Source organism: Biomphalaria glabrata, chromosome 1, assembly GCF_947242115.1.
Source record: "Biomphalaria glabrata chromosome 1, xgBioGlab47.1, whole genome shotgun sequence".
NCBI lineage: Eukaryota > Metazoa > Mollusca > Gastropoda > Planorbidae > Biomphalaria > Biomphalaria glabrata.
The window spans coordinates 55,554,479-55,573,485 of record NC_074711.1 but is presented as its reverse complement, the minus strand read 5'-3'; the positions used below and the strand labels follow the sequence as shown (position 1 = coordinate 55,573,485).

The following is a 19,007-nucleotide window of genomic DNA, read 5'->3' as shown; positions in this document are numbered from 1 at the left end:
CGGGACAATAAGTTTGTTTACTTTAAGTCTCAATTAGGAAGCTGGACTACAAGCCAAACAGACACTGACCAGGGGTATCTTTAAAGGGAGGGCTCAAGAGACTCAACACCCCCAACTTCTTATTTGTTTAATCCATGACAATGTATTGATAGACATTGACCATTCTTAAGCCAGAATGGATTAACGCAGATTGTTGAGAAATATTGATACTGTCTAGAGGTCACTAGATGATGAGACTAAGTTTGTTTACTTGGAGAGAAATGTCATTTAGGGCGCTGAACACATGTTCGTTGCACAATAAAATAAAACAAATATGTGCATGTGTGCGTGTATGTATTTTTTCCCCTTGTATTAAAACTTTTAGAAAGAAAACTAATATCATTGTTTTAATCTATTGACTTAATATATTAAGGAAAACCTTACAGTAACATTTAACATCGCAGAAAATAAATTGATCTAAAGCACCACAATTAGATCTAGCGAACAAAGAAAAAATATGCTGGAATGTTAAGAAACACTTGACCTCTGTAACTAAGGTACAGATATAATTTATCTATATGCTTGACTGACCATGCCAATGTGTTATCTTTTTTCGCCTGCACACTAAACACTGTTGCGTATGCCCAAGAACAAAAACGCTTGATGGTCAACACCATCATCTATACACACTACACTAGGACTACATGTGTAGGCTCACTAAGTCTATCTGACCAGATTGTTACTATCAGTCGAACACAGAGTCTATTTATGTTTTTTTTGGTACGGAGGGTGTGAATGAGTTTTTTTTCCTTCTATAGTTGATTTTCCAGATTTTCTTAGATCTATATAACAGTAGATCTAAACATAGATACCAATAATAGGCCTACAGACTACAATTAAATCTATGCTTCGCAACATTTAAGGCTCAGGCTATAAGTAGGTATAATGGATGTTCCTGCTGTTAATAAAATATCGTTTGCCGCAAATGGATTAATAAATATATGAACTACTACGCTTCAGATTCCAACTATTAACTAACAGCTGTCAGTATTAATCCCTTGAAGCCAGAACCAGAAGCAGTCTTTGGACTTAAAATTACAAGTCTGATGACCAGTTGTTGGTCAGAAATTCTTGAACACATACATCCAACCACCATACAAGCCAGATGAGAGATTTACATTAGTAACTAGTTAAATATATACTAACATATTTTACATTGACCCTCCAACACACAGCCTTTATGGTTGGTGGCCTCGTACATGCTACACAGATTAATTTTTGTTTATAAATACTGTTAAGCTTGAATAAATCAATCAGTAACAGAGTTTAAAACAATAAGGTATATAAAAGGAAAAAAAATAATACCAACAAATATAGGTATGTTATTTAACAGTTTCGTAAAATGCTCAGCAATACAAGCTATTTACAAGACACTTAGGTATTCGGCTCCGGCTCCGGCCCCGGCCGAATATCAAATTTTACTATCCGGTCATATCCGGCTCCGGCCGGATATCAAAAAGTACTATCCGGTGCACCCCTAGTTTACACATACACACACATACATACACACAGAAGCATACGTACATACATACATACATACATATACACATAAATACAAACATATACATATATATATATAGGTGGACTGGTGGACTATTAAATATGAAATTTCATCATGTCGTTATTATGAAATTGGAACTTCTAAAACAATCAATAAAATATTCAATTTTCCGAACACTGCTATATTTTTTTTTCGCAGTTTCTTCAAATTCGTGTTCAGAATCCCAAATAGAAATGTTTAATAGCACAAAATGATACTTCTGTCCCATTTTTAAAGAGCGATATGTAACTGGCGATTGTAAACACTTTATAAAAAGAAAGTAATATTTCCTTTTTAATCTTTGCTCAATACTAAATAGCTGCATGAACGCAAGTGTTGTTGTGTGCTCAGCTGTCAATGTATGGAAAGGAATCTATAAATACTAGAGATTATCATCTAGATTGAGGGTTGAGGTCTAGTCATCTTGTGTGTAGGATTTTGTTTTGTGTGGCTGGGGCGATGGTGCGTGATACAAGAGTTTGTGGACAAAAGTATGTCTGGTTGAGAGTAAAAAGACGAGCAATTTAAAAATATATATATATATATATCAAATATTTCAACTATGGAATACTAGAATTCATGGGACTAATGTTTGAGTGAAGATGTGCATGCAGGCGTTTCATTGGAGTCAGCACACACACACACAAAAAAGGTGGAGATGAGGTTTAGTCAAACAAACAACATATAGTCTATAAATAAACAACACCTAGTCTATAAATAAACAACATATAGTCTATAAATAAACAACATATAGTCTATAAATAAACAACATATAGTCTATAAATAAACAACATATAGTATATAAATAAACAACATATAGTCTATAAATAAACAACATCTAGTCTATAAAAAAACAACATCTAGTCTATCAACTATTGAATGTTGGAAAGGACGAGTATTACAGTTGGAGACTTGGGAGAGTAATAAAAACGAAGCTTACATTAAACTAATCTTTTTCTACGAATCATTTTTAGAACTAAATTTTCCAATCTTTATTGAAATTAGTTTTGGAACATTTATCTCTATTAACACAACTCATCTAATTTTTGTGAACACATTTGATCAGATATTTCTATAGTATTGTAACCAATATATTTTTTTATCAAAAATGTCATTCTAAATATCAGATGGAAGTGGCAAATGATTCAATGAAACCAACTATATTGGGCTGTTTTAAAATGATGTAAATCAAAAAAGTCTACAGCTTTCTTTAGAAATATTTTTTTTAAAACATACTAATATGAAATGAAGACAGAAATGTGAACTAAAAAGATGGGTTACAAACAATGAAGTGGATACAAATGTAAGAATGAATATATGTAGGCAAATGAGGGGGAGGAGGGGGGAGAGAGAATTGTAAGTAGGCTACTAGTGTTTACAACAGTCATAAGTCTACTCATTCTTTCCCAGGAAATACACTCAGGTCAATCAGTTAGACAACCAAACTCTTGTACCATTTTGTCAGATTCAGATTCAGAGAGAGAGTTTTTACCGAAATCCTAGATTTATAGTCTAGCATTCATTTTACAACAAAATTACGATGACATTGCAAATAGATTTTTATTCTTCTCACAAGAGAAGAGTTACGTTGAAGGAATCGGTGATGTGTGATCGCATGTGAAACGTTCTAAGCTGGTATGCTAAACCATCGCCGATGTTTAAATTCGTTTGGACAATCATTCGGGACAGATTGGGATAATGACATTCCAGTGTCAAGATCATCGCGAGTCTATGACTCACTGGAGGAACTCTTCTGTTGTTTTTTTGGTCGTTGTTCTTGTTGTCCATCTGTTCTTGTTGTCCATCTGTTCTTGGTGTGTTGGTAGACTAGATCCAGCTTTCAGATATTGAATGAGTTAGGACTGATCTTAGAAATTAAAGTTTTGCTACTGCGCACAGAGTTATACACATCCAGTAGGTGTTGCAGTCATCGATAATCCCTTATAGTTTAAATTTATGAATAAGTTTATGATGAAAGAAATGATGATAATCATGATATTTTTTCTATGGTAACTCTAAATGAAAAGTGGATACAAATCTAGCTTACTTTCTTTCTAACCTTTAAATCTTTTTTTTTAACAAACTAAATCTAAAAGATTTTGATAACCTTAAGTTTTACAAAAAGATTCCAAACAGATTCCAAATTTATTGTATTTTTTTAACTGAATATAAAAGATGGCGTCTGCGGTTCACCCATTCATACACACACACATACACAAAAACACACAATGTCGACAATCCAGACTACCGAAGTAACATTACGCTATTGCATCACTATCACATTTAAATGCACAATCTAGTGGATAGATCCATTACACAATTACATGACTGGTCGAAACTTATTGATACAATTACACTTCGTAAAAGCTTTGTATGTTTTTTGAATAGTATTTTGTAAGTTTTCTTGTTTTAAAGTGTTGTTTAAAAAAATTTGGCTTTGAATTGATAAAAGTGCATTGAAAATTATAATATACATTAAAAAAAAGACACAGTTGAACAACACAACCTTTATTTGGAACAACAACACTACCTTTATTTGGAACAACAACACTACCTTTATTTGGAACAACAACACAACCTTTATTTGGAACAACAACACAACCTTTATTTGGAACAACAACACTACCTTTATTTGGAACAACAACACTACCTTTATTTGGAACAACAACACTACCTTTATTTGGAACAACAACACTACCTTTATTTGGAACAACAACACTACCTTTATTTGGAACAACAACACAACCTTTATTTGGAACAACAACACTACCTTTATTTGGAACAACAACACTACCTTTATTTGGAACAACAACACAACCTTTATTTGGAACAACACAACCTTTATTTGGAACAACAACACTACCTTTATTTGGAACAACAACACTACCTTTATTTGGAACAACAACACTACCTTTATTTGGAACAACAACACTACCTTTATTTGGAACAACAACACTACCTTTTTTTGGAACAACAACACTACCTTTATTTGGAACAACAACACTACCTTTATTTGGAACAACAACACAACCTTTATTTGGAACAACAACACAACCTTTATTTGGAACAACAACACTACCTTTATTTGGAACAACAACACTACCTTTATTTGGAACAACAACACTACCTTTACTTTGGAACAACAACACTACCTTTATTTGGAACAACAACACAACCTTTATTTGGAACAACAACACTACCTTTATTTTGGAACAACAACACTACCTTTACTTTGGAACAACAACACTACCTTTATTTGGAACAACAACACAACCTTTATTTGGAACAACAACACTACCTTTATTTGGAACAACAACACAACCTTTATTTGGAACAACAACACAACCTTTATTTGGAACAACAACACAACCTTTATTTGGAACAACAACACTACCTTTATTTGGAACAACAACACTACCTTTATTTGGAACAACAACACTACCTTTATTTGGAACAACAACACTACCTTTATTTGGAACAACAACACTACCTTTATTTGGAACAACAACACAACCTTTATTTGGAACAACAACACTACCTTTATTTGGAACAACAACACTACCTTTATTTGGAACAACAACACAACCTTTATTTGGAACAACAACACTACCTTTATTTGGAACAACACACTACCTTTATTTGGAACAACAACACTACCTTTATTTGGAACAACAACACAACCTTTATTTGGAACAACAACACTACCTTTATTTGGAACAACACTACCTTTATTTGGAACAACAACACTACCTTTATTTGGAACAACAACACTACCTTTATTTGGAACAACACTACCTTTATTTGGAACAACAACACAACCTTTATTTGGAACAACAACACAACCTTTATTTGGAACAACAACACAACCTTTATTTGGAACAACAACACAACCTTTATTTGGAACAACAACACTACCTTTATTTGGAACAACAACACAACCTTTATTTGGAACAACAACACAACCTTTATTTGGAACAACAACACTACCTTTATTTGGAACAACAACACAACCTTTATTTGGAACAACAACACTACCTTTATTTGGAACAACAACACTACCTTTATTTGGAACAACAACACAACCTTTATTTGGAACAACAACACTACCTTTATTTGGAACAACAACACTACCTTTATTTGGAACAACAACACTACCTTTATTTGGAACAACAACACTACCTTTATTTGGAACAACAACACTACCTTTATTTGGAACAACAACACTACCTTTATTTGGAACAACAACACTACCTTTATTTGGAACAACAACACTACCTTTATTTGGAACAACAACACTACCTTTACTTTGGAACAACAACACAACCTTTATTTGGAACAACAACACTACCTTTATTTGGAACAACAACACAACCTTTATTTGGAACAACAACACTACCTTTATTTTGGAACAACAACACTACCTTTATTTGGAAAAACACTACCTTTATTTGGAACAACAACACAACCTTTATTTGGAACAACAACACAACCTTTATTTGGAACAACAACACTACCTTTATTTGGAACAACAACACTACCTTTATTTGGAACAACAACACTACCTTTATTTGGAACAACAACACTACCTTTATTTGGAACAACAACACTACCTTTATTTGGAACAACAACACTACCTTTATTTGGAACAACAACACTACCTTTATTTGGAACAACAACACAACCTTTATTTGGAACAACACTACCTTTATTTGGAACAACAACACTACCTTTATTTGGAACAACAACACTACCTTTATTTGGAACAACAACACAACCTTTATTTGGAACAACAACACTACCTTTATTTGGAACAACAACACAACCTTTATTTGGAACAACAACACTACCTTTATTTGGAACAACAACACAACCTTTATTTGGAACAACAACACAACCTTTATTTGGAACAACAACACTACCTTTATTTGGAACAACAACACAACCTTTATTTGGAACAACAACACTACCTTTATTTGGAACAACAACACTACCTTTATTTGGAACAACAACACAACCTTTATTTGGAACAACAACACAACCTTTATTTGGAACAACACTACCTTTATTTGGAACAACAACACTACCTTTATTTGGAACAACAACACTACCTTTATTTGGAACAACAACACTACCTTTATTTGGAACAACAACACTACCTTTATTTGGAACAACAACACTACCTTTATTTGGAACAACAACACTACCTTTATTTGGAACAACAACACTACCTTTATTTGGAACAACAACACTACCTTTATTTGGAACAACAACACTACCTTTATTTGGAACAACAACACAACCTTTATTTGGAACAACAACACAACCTTTATTTGGAACAACACTACCTTTATTTGGAACAACAACACTACCTTTATTTGGAACAACAACACTACCTTTATTTGGAACAACAACACTACCTTTATTTGGAACAACAACACTACCTTTATTTGGAACAACAACACTACCTTTATTTGGAACAACAACACAACCTTTATTTGGAACAACAACACAACCTTTATTTGGAACAACACTACCTTTATTTGGAACAACAACACTACCTTTATTTGGAACAACAACACTACCTTTATTTGGAACAACAACACTACCTTTATTTGGAACAACAACACTACCTTTATTTGGAACAACAACACTACCTTTATTTGGAACAACAACACTACCTTTATTTGGAACAACAACACTACCTTTATTTGGAACAACAACACAACCTTTATTTGGAACAACAACACAACCTTTATTTGGAACAACACTACCTTTATTTGGAACAACAACACTACCTTTATTTGGAACAACAACACTACCTTTATTTGGAACAACAACACTACCTTTATTTGGAACAACAACACAACCTTTATTTGGAACAACACTACCTTTATTTGGAACAACAACACTACCTTTATTTGGAACAACAACACTACCTTTATTTGGAACAACAACACAACCTTTATTTGGAACAACAACACTACCTTTATTTGGAACAACAACACTACCTTTATTTGGAACAACAACACTACCTTTATTTGGAACAACAACACTACCTTTATTTGGAACAACAACACTACCTTTATTTGGAACAACAACACTACCTTTATTTGGAACAACAACACTACCTTTATTTGGAACAACAACACTACCTTTATTTGGAACAACAACACTACCTTTATTTGGAACAACAACACTACCTTTATTTGGAACAACAACACTACCTTTATTTGGAACAACAACACTACCTTTATTTGGAACAACAACACTACCTTTATTTGGAACAACAACACTACCTTTATTTGGAACAACAACACTACCTTTATTTGGAACAACAACACTACCTTTATTTGGAACAACACTACCTTTATTTGGAACAACAACACTACCTTTATTTGGAACAACAACACTACCTTTATTTGGAACAACAACACAACCTTTATTTGGAACAACACTACCTTTATTTGGAACAACAACACTACCTTTATTTGGAACAACAACACTACCTTTATTTGGAACAACAACACAACCTTTATTTGGAACAACACTACCTTTATTTGGAACAACAACACTACCTTTATTTGGAACAACAACACTACCTTTATTTGGAACAACAACACTACCTTTATTTGGAACAACAACACTACCTTTATTTGGAACAACAACACTACCTTTATTTGGAACAACAACACAACCTTTATTTGGAACAACAACACAACCTTTATTTGGAACAACAACACAACCTTTATTTGGAACAACAACACAACCTTTATTTGGAACAACACTACCTTTATTTGGAACAACAACACTACCTTTATTTGGAACAACAACACTACCTTTATTTGGAACAACAACACAACCTTTATTTGGAACAACACTACCTTTATTTGGAACAACAACACTACCTTTATTTGGAACAACAACACTACCTTTATTTGGAACAACAACACTACCTTTATTTGGAACAACAACACTACCTTTATTTGGAACAACAACACAACCTTTATTTGGAACAACAACACTACCTTTATTTGGAACAACAACACTACCTTTATTTGGAACAACAACACTACCTTTATTTGGAACAACAACACAACCTTTATTTGGAACAACGGATACACCAATAAAGCTAGCTATTTATAGTATTTTTACAAAGCTTATATCAACATACTCTGTCTGTCTGTCTGTATGTCTGTCTGGCCAAAAGTTTGTACACATTATTTCTCCGGCACCCAATCTCGGATCAAGCAGACATTTTGCTCAATTATTTCTTCTACCTGACAACACAAGAATCAATTTTAAAAAATTAACCAATTAGTTACTTATCAATTGGTAATACATTTTTGCGTTTGGTATCTCAAACAAAGGAAAGAAATTGTATTTGACTGAAGTGGTGGTATAAGCTGAATTAGTCCCCATTTTATTGGGTTGTCTCAGAGACTTAGTGAACAAAAACATGAAATAGAAACAATAGACAACTTTACAATCTTACGTTTTCATAAACTCTTTGCTAGCAGAGTGGTTACCGCGTTGGATTGAGAAGAGCCCACAAGTGCGAATTCAGGTCGTTCCCTTTTTAAAAAAATAAAAACATTTAAAAAGCGATCACCGAGATACCCCGGTCTTCTCCCCCATTCCAACTGGTCCAGACAAGTGATAGAATCATAACGTATTGAGTACGCTAAAAAGCATGAAATTGCGCGAAACAAAAACAGTTGGTAAAAAATATTTCTAATCGCACAGATTTATTATTGTTAATTTAGATCTATTACAAATTTAATTATATGACTGATCCAAACTCATTGATACACTTAATAAAAGCTTTGTTGTTTTTTTTTTTAAGTTTTTCTTTTTTTTGCTTGTTTAATTATCCTTTAAAAACAAAATTTCATGTATAAATATAATTCCAGAAAATTACTCTGTGGTAAGGTCCTTCATCAGTGTTTTAGAAAAAAACAAATAATTGTCTTATTAATTCAAACTTTTCAAGAGTTATCCAAACGTTGCAGGACGTAATGTATTCTTTTAGTTTTCAATTACCCTTTGACCTTCAAACTATGCCTTAATATTGACTCCTTTCATTGGAGACTGGAATGTATTGTATAGGCTCGGGAAATATACATTTAAACAAAGGTAAAGTAACCTTTTCAAACCTAGTGATATTTAGGGTACATGATGTAAAGACCATTTTGTTTTTATGGACTACAGTTAACGTGGGTTTTATGTGCCCAGAACAACGAACAACCCTTCTACTTTCCCTAACTAATGTCAGGTACTCATTGTATTGAGAGGACTCAGGTGTGTCCTAAAAATCCAGAAATCATAATTCCAGCCTTCACTAAGATTTGAACCCGTGACCCATCGGTTCGGAAGCCAAGGGCTTTACAATTAAACCGCACACCCCCCCCCCTCCGAAACGAACTTTCTGTAGGGGAAATATTATTTATACATCGTAATCTATATTTAGAAAGAGGAAGTGGATTTTCGGGAAGGAAAGAATCTGAAAATAGCAATTCGTTTTGAAAAGAAACGGAACAAGACAATGTTGACTTAATGCTACCAGCTTTTAAACAAACCTGGATGTGACGTATCTTTTGTCCAAGTGTGAGTCCTCTATATGTCGTGGTCAATCTATCAATAACGGATGTCCACAGGACCAAGTGCTGCCCTTAATGGGGGGGGGGGCGGGACCACGCTTGATGTGCGTGGCTCAACTTTTAATTAAGTGTAACTCTTGAGGAAACTCCCTCCCTTCTTTGAGACTTAACAAACCCACTCGTAGGTAGAGGCGCCTACTAAATAAAGACTCCAAGGGTGAGGGGGTGGCTTCATTTCACATACACAACGTGGGGGAGGAGGGGGTTCAGTGAGTATCAATGGAGATGGCGCTGAGAATAAAACTAGATTGAAGAAAAAAAGAGAGAAAGAACGACAGAAAAGATAGAAATAAAGATAGTAAGATAAAAAAAAAAAAGAAAGAGAGAAAGATGGGAAGAAAAGCAGTTAGAAAGTTAGAAGAAAAAATTGAAAGAAAAACAGAAAGAAATATAGAAAGAAGTATGTATAGAGAGAAAGACATAGAATGAAAAAGAAAGAAATGCAGAAAGTAAAAAAGAAAGAAAGATAGGTAGATAGATAGATAGATAGATAGATAGATAGATAGATAGATAGATAGATAGTCCATTGAAACTAATATATACAAAAAATACTTGACGCTAGATTTACATTGTACATAACGATTAGCTAACTTTGGATGTAACATAGAAGGGGATACTACAAACTTTGTTTTTATAATGTGTCTAGAGATCTAGCAACACTGCTGTCTCTTAATTCAGCTACATTTGTCGATTTCAAAGCTGCATCAATGACAGAGTACTATGCTATTAGAGCATGGAATAGGTTGCCTGAGCTAGCCAAGAAAACCAGTGACTTGGCAGAATTTAAGTCCCTCCCCCCTAACCTGAACAGTTTAAACCAAGCTAAAGAATACTAGCATATGAACCACGAGATAAATTGAATACGAATAAATGTCATCGAAGATAAGATTGAACAAAATGGTATTGATACCATCGCCCCCTCCCGACCCCACCAAATCGGCCAACATACTAGAGGGGGGGGGCGAAATAATCTAAAAATAGGTTGAAATATAAATAATTAGTATATATTATTAACATAAGTAATGAATTCGTATACAAATTGTGTGAATGCTATACTAAAATTCGTCCGAAGGGGGCGGGGGGGCGGGTCAGCCGAGTGGGGGGGGGGCGATCGCCCCTACCGCCCCCCCCCCTGGATCCGCCAGTGGCCCCAAGCCTAGCACCCTGAAACGAAAAGATAAGCTAGATCTAGCGATACCGCTACATTAAAGAACTTTACAATGGTGAAACCCGTACCGAGAGATCAGCCTACTTAAATAGACTATAACCTAACCCAAAAGCTGTCTCTCCTACGGGAACTAAGGATTACGTAAACACACACATACACAATATTCTAGACAACAAAACGCACCAAAAACAAACGACTTCCTTTACACTAAAACACAACTATTAAACACAAATACAAAACTTCACGCGCGCACGACAGTAGCCAAGTATTAATGTCTCAGGAATTACTATATTCTAGTTCTGGAATCACATAGATTAAAGAGAACACTTCATATTATTATTATCACTAATTTTTTTTTTTTTACGTATTAGAGGTCCTACTGTCGTTCGAAACGTTTGCTAACTTGATATATTAATAAACATAAACTTACTTCTTTTAAAATATTTTCAATGTTGTTGGTTAACGCCTAGTTCTATATCAATATATCAATTTCAAATACAAATTTGTGTCCGGGGTGTGAGATAATATTTTATATAATTATTTATTGTGTTTCTTGACTTTATCGTCATCTCTGATATTAGCTTTGTACATTATATTAGTCCAAGTAGTGAGAACCTTTCAAGCCATCAAGAGCTGGTATCAAGTTCTTGACAGAAAACACACACTCACTTTTGTACTCTTGTAGGTTAGACTTTCAAGCCATCAAGAGCTGGTATCAAGTTCTTGACAGAAAACACGAACTCACTTTTGTACTCTTGTAGGTTAGACTTTCAAGCCGATAAGAAACAAAACTTCGAATGGATGGTTTTGAGGTCATACGATGAGAATCTGTGGCATTGGCATCGTATTGGTTTCAAAATCAACCACTGCAGGAATCCGCTGTCGGAATAATTTAAATCGGCACTCGCTGAACCTCCAAGAAAACATTTAACACATCTGTATTTCATTTGTCCTTGATAAAATTTGTTTAGTATAAGGATCGAACCCAGGACTTGTGTGTCATTAGCGAGACGCTCAACAACCAGTTTTTCAAATATATGCAGCATTTTATTTTGAAATAAATGATTCAGTCTTTAGTCTTTTATAAAACCTAGATCTGCATGTGTCTAAAATGTTGGTTGTAGAATCTATTTTATTTCTTTTCTCTTCTGAAACATATTGTCAAATCTGAGTTAGTGATTTTGCAGATTTCACCTTATGGCGTCATGACCAATCTACCCGCTGTCACGCGCCCCCAGCCCCATCCCACCCCCGAAGTGCTGTCGGTGATAACGTTTAGGAGCTTAACGTGTAGGACAAAAGATTGGTTTCCACCTAGAGCCAACGAGTTCCTCCTGCCCGAGGGAGAAAGAAAACTCAAAAATAAAACCTCTGCTGTCTCCACATAAGTATGATTTTTAAATCAAGGCATATTTGATATGAGATACATTCGCATTTTTTTTTATCGGTGCTATTTTAAAGACACCATTTTGTCAGCGCTAATCTGTCGTACGAAATTTCGGTATGTAACCTAATTTTAGTTATGTGTGCTTCTTATAAAACAAGATTAATTCTAGGCAGTGCTATGTATTATACAAGTCTATCTTTGTTCGTCCATCCTCGGTATGAGCATGAAAAGAAACACGTAATGTTGCTATCTTTTTGTTTAAAGTCTAAAACTATAAAATCATAATGTTCACGTCGGATCTATTCAGACAAAGGTTAGCAGGCAGGACCTTTTACTTTGATTGTAAACTATCGCAGAAGGCGCGGATTTAAGGGAGGGCAGAATAGAGACGCTTTGAGTAGAAGACTCGACGACCATTTTCCCTGTTAATAAACGTTTTAACAGATTACTAAAGCGATATCCAGTTCTTTCAAATGCGTCCGAAAAGCTGTGCGGACTCGCATATGTGTTATAACTCTTTATTGGAGCATAACAATTTATCAAATGTGAAAGCAGTCTGGGTGATCAAAGTTAGAGAATGAATTAGACAAAGCGGGACCATAAAGACAGACTCGGGCTAAATGGGAGATTGCATAAATACGGCTTGGGGTTGGACCGAATTGATGTTGGAAATCAAGTGCCAGTGATTCTTGTGGCTGAATTAGAGATAGTATCATAAGCGCACATTCTAAAAGCACGGGCTAAAACGATATTATTAATTAATATCTTTTCGTTTTAAGACATATTAGGAAGTAATATGTAAGCATGTAGTTTAAATATATTTAGTTGACGGCCAGAGACGGTAGATCTGTACTGCGTAACGACTGCCTGCTACACAAGTAAATATCGGTATTACACTAGTAGTGGCGTAGTAAGGTACCCGTGGGCCCGGGTTCAAGAACATCTTGGTGGGCCCCCTCCAGCCAATAACACAAAATTAGTGTGTGACAAAAAATTAGTAATCTAAATGTAAAAACATTCCAATGTAAAGATCGTACTTTTTTTAAAAAATAAGTAATTATGTCATAACGTTTGATTCAGTCAGGACTGCATATAAGTAGTACTGTCTTAAAAGTCAATGTTTGTACAACTTCTTAACAGAGTTAAACGACGTTAAAGTGTTTCAAATCAACAAACAAATGTTCTTCCTAAGTTCTAATGTGGGCCCTAACTGGCCATGAGTCATAGGCTAAAGCGTTAGACAGAACCTGACATGTTTACTGTAATAACATAGACAGAACCTCACATGTTTACTGTAATAACATAGACAGAACCTGACATTTTTACTGTAGTAACATAGACAGAACCTGACATGTTTACTGTAATAACATAGACAGAACCTCACATGTTTACTGTAATAACATAGACAGAACCTGACATGTTTACTGTAATAACATAGACATAACCTGTCATGTTTACTGTAATAACATAGACAGAACATGTTTCATAACAGTCAGTCAAAGCTAGTTCACACAAATCTTGTTGCTTTTAATCCACAGCAGACAAACGTTTTTTCCTTATTTTCGTATATTTGTTTTCTTTTCGTTATGGACACAGACGGTCACTAATTGGTATAAAGTTAAACTGGACAAATTGGAACGTAGTTAAAGAGTTAAAAAAGAGTTGGGTTACCTTTGACTAAAATTCTACTCGGAGAATAAGTCATAGTAAATGCTAAAATAGAATGGAAACATCATTTCCGGGAATCAGACCTACACAAATGATGCTTCATGTTTAAAGAAAAAAGGGTTCACAAAATATGTGACAGCAACTAATCCATTGTGCACATCAGGTTCATTAGTTTGTGACAGTGTTAAGATAAAATATCAATTGACTTATTTAAAAACGTTACAATTAGTAGGCGAGCTCATAGGGGCACGGCGTAAAAAGAGCTGCCCCCCCCCCCGAAGCACTATAACGATGAACTCAGGCGCCATCTTGCCCTCACTGGCTTAGAGGAAAGCACCAGATGGCCTCTGAAGAGAGGCCCAACTAAAAGCCCATTTCGAAGACAGGTGCAGAAGGCAAAAAGGAAACTTAATACACATAAATGCACGCAGCAAACAAAGGCTTTGCATCAGATAAAGCAACAATTGCAAGTCTTAACTGGGTCATATGAATTAATTCACGCATCATTCATCTTTGGAACCGAAGACTATGTCTGAACATAGATATATATATATATATATATATATATATATATATATATATATATATTTCTCTCCTAGTAAGAAGCCTGAGTATAATTCTATAAGATAAGAATTCGAACTAAAAATTGTATCACGAACATAAAATCACAATGCCCCTCACTATTGATTTGTTTAAACTTTCGGACCATTTTTTTTTTTTTTTGGATACGATCTTCGCTCCGTTCAGGACGGTTTATATCGGACATACATCACAGTGTGGGTAATGAGCACAGTGCGGTCCAGATGGACTCTACTGTCCACTATCTATGTCAAGACTGTATGTTTTAGTCATCATTCTGGTTCCACACTTACACTTGTAGTACAAGAGTTAAATTGTTCCTACATCTGGTGCTGGTGTCAGAATTATTCTTTTTTTTTGGTACTTCTAGTTGTTGGGACAACGGTTCTCAAAGAATGTTAAAATTATTTTACGATACGTTTAAGCCTTGGATACTCTTTGGTATTATGAAGATAACGTGCTTTCGCTTTGCTCTGATCACCGTTCCCTGGCAACCAACCCACCGAGAACTCTTTTTTTTTTCTTTCGCGCTATCCTCCAAGAGTTATCGCATTACCAGCTCTGCACTTCGCCGGTGTCTGATATCAGACAGTAATGTCTTCTCCTAGGCACCGCATTTTCTCATTTTTAGAACCACTGATAAAGGCTAACGTATTGCTCTATTTGCAAATGCTCTGGTCCTTCTCACCAAAACACATCTTACTAAAGACTCGCTTAATTCTGTTTCTAGCTGCTGTTATGGTTTAGCTCAGAAACATTATTTTAAAAGATAATTCTTCAAAGAAAAGCATTTAATAAAAGTTTATCTAAAAATTAGATTTAGTTGTTTTTTAATCATTCAAGGCTCTCCGGATGTGCAAGGGTAACTTGAGATGTCCTAAGACCTCCGCATTAGTGTAAGAGCCAAGTTTTATAAGGACTGGTTCAACGGTGTTCATTTGTATGAGAGATATTCGTCTAGATCTATTATCTATTAAATAGGGATAGGATACTGCTGTCCCCTTATCGTAATAATGTTTCTAAGACTTTCTCTGAATCAAAGTGTATGTTCACCCCCTTGAGATCTGGTGTCTTAGATGTATGTATGTCCTCGCTCGAAGGTATTACATTAGGGTCCGTTGAGTCATTGTGCTAGCGACACACTAATATTAGTCAGTGGAGTCGTTCTGTACCAATTTCAAAAAAATCTTTAAAGACAAAGGCATAACCCTCAACACTAAAATCAGAGGCGCTTCCTGGTCACGGCCACATTCTTAATTGCTTGCTAATGTTGGACGCTGTCCGCAGATCTTGAAAGGAGGATCCCAACAATAGAATTGAGATGCTACAGAAAGATCCTAGGTATCGCTTACAAAGACCGAATCACAAGAGATTAGAAACAAGATGGATACATTAGGTAGACAGAGGAAGTGATGGGACGACACGATAAAAGAATGGACAGGCCTGTCATTGAAAGATACTATCCTAGGCAAAATACAGAGAGTAATGGGGGAAGACGGTCAACAGATCTTGTGTGGTGCCCCAATGGTTCAACAGATTAAGGGATAGGTGAAGGTGAAGGTATCATATGATACAAAATGAAGTGTAGTGTAGAATGAAGTGTAGTGTAGAAAGAAGTGTAGTGTAGAATGAAGTGTAGTGTAGAAAGAAGTGTAGTGTAGAAAGAAGTGTAGTGTAGAATGAAGTGTAGTGTAGAATGCACTAAATTCAACCAAAGGAAAATGTTTCTTCATTGGGGCGGGTCTGAGAGATTAGCTCTCTACAAAACAATTCAATCAATCAGATAAGCATTCAATACCATCAGTTAGGCTAGGTTCACATTGAACTATATCTTCATAACAGCTCTTTATTGAATACATATGAATATTAACAATGTAAAAATACTAACATTAATAAATCTCCTTATTCTGATTTCTGAGGTATCATGTCGTCAGTCCAACTAACAATACAATAGTATCGGCAACACTTTCGGAACACACACGCCTCTACTTTTTGTAGTGGTTGAGATAGGGTTGTACTGTTGATAGTTGGTAGTTCATAGTCTCTGATATTCATGCTAAGATATTGAAACCTGCTTGAGTGGACCACTTCGGGAGCAGATTTAGATTCAAGTTTATTAGAATATAAAAGTTTAGACTATGATGACCTTTTATGAGTTTAGTATGCATATTTTTAAAAAAGTTTTTAACAATTACTGCAAAGTTTATATCAACTCACTCTGTCTGTCTGTCCGTCTGGTAAAAATGTCAACACATTATTTCTTCTACACCCATTCTCGGATTAAGTGGAAACCTTGCATAATTATTCATTTGCAAGGACAATACATAAATCAATTAAAAAATTAACCTATTAGTCGATTAATTACTGGTAATTTATTATTTTATTTGATGCCTACAAAGGAAATTAATCCTTCAGTATTTACATATATCGCTAAATATATAGGGTTTTGTCCCCTTAGATAAGTGTACACATTTCTTTCTCACACACCCATTTGGATCAAGTTGAAACACTTGCTACTATATATCTCAATAATGTAGAAGTTATTTCCTTTTTCAATATCTAATAAAATAATGAATTACCAATAATTAATTGATTAAGTTACATGAATCAATTAAAAACTTAATACATTATTGGTAATTCATTATTTTATTTGATATTGAAAAAGGAAATAACTTCTACATTATTGAGATATATAGTAGTAAGTGTCGAGTTCTTTGCCTTGGATTAGCTTTGTGTTGTTGTTTTTTTTTTAAGTATTTTTATATTTTGCTTTTTTTTTTATTGTGGAGATTGATTCCCTGAGCAGCTGTTGTGTTTGCACTGCTTGATGGAACCATGAAATGTTGTTAATCTTATCTATAACTTATAACAATAAAGAGTGCAATTCACTTTTGAACGAAAAGTCTTAGTACACAGAAATATAGACAAACCAGCCCGTCTAGACTAATAGTCAGTAAAATTAATGTGTGTGTGTGTGAGCGTGTGAAAGGAAGTAGGTGCATGTGTGTTTCGGTGTGGATATTGTTAACTCTGGTATATCATTACTATAAAATGTGTGTGTGTGTGTGTGAGACACTGCTAGTTAGGTGAATCATTAATATAAATCCATTTCTAGGTGGCTAGTTTAAAACTTGTGTATTTCTTCAACAGAGTGAAGTGTCTAAGCAGATTCATCCAAAGCTCCACAGAACTCAGAAAGCACGTCTTTTAGATGGACAAGTTTTATTTAACCAAGAATTATTTTATTTTAAAAACCCAAAAAATCAATCTATTTCATCTGTGTCAGATAATAAAGACATCAGTTAAATTATTCCTTAATCTTGGTTGTTTTTATTTTATTTGTTTTTGTGTTGTCAATCTGAAAAGGAAGTTCACTAAAGAAATGATGAACTAAATCAGTTTAATTCCTTTTTAATTTTTTTAAAATTATGATCAAGGCCAACATCAAATAATTTATTTAACTCTACATTATAATAATTAGTGATCTAGATCTCGGTCTGAATAATAACCAGCGGTTTGTGTCTACTAAATAATTAGTGGACAAGGCCGACATTTCGCAAGTCTCTTATGTTAAAGATAAAGTTGTTGTTTTTTTTTTGTTTTTAAATTTAATTCTAATCAGATCATAAATAATTATGAATGTTATTTAACAAAGAAATAGTCTGAGTTTCAGCATATAGATCTATTTTCCGATGTCGTAATTAAAAATTAACAGATCAATGTTAGAGTGCGTTTTACTTTTTAATAATATACAAACCTAAAAAAAAACTCATTTACAAGGATTGTATGTGTATGTGTTTCCTATTTATTAATATATACCTATATAGCCTATATTAAATAAATAGCGTATATACACACACACACATATATATATATAGTTTATATTTTATATATTATATTACATTTATATATTATATTGATATAATTGTGGAAACTTTTAATTAATTTGTAGTAATTTTTCGTCCTTTC

The 19,007-nt window shown here is 34.2% G+C and overlaps 1 protein-coding gene across 1 annotated transcript in view; it reads left to right on the top strand.

Annotated features, from left to right (window-relative positions):
- Nucleotides 1-18,348, top strand: part of LOC106064253 (cerebral peptide 1-like) — an 87,713-nt gene extending 69,365 nt beyond the window's left edge. The window contains exon 3 of the mRNA XM_056045008.1: nucleotides 18,189-18,348. The gene's annotated coding sequence lies outside the window, so the exon portion shown is untranslated. The remainder of the gene's footprint in view (nucleotides 1-18,188) is intronic.
- Nucleotides 18,349-19,007: the final 659 nt, after the last annotated feature.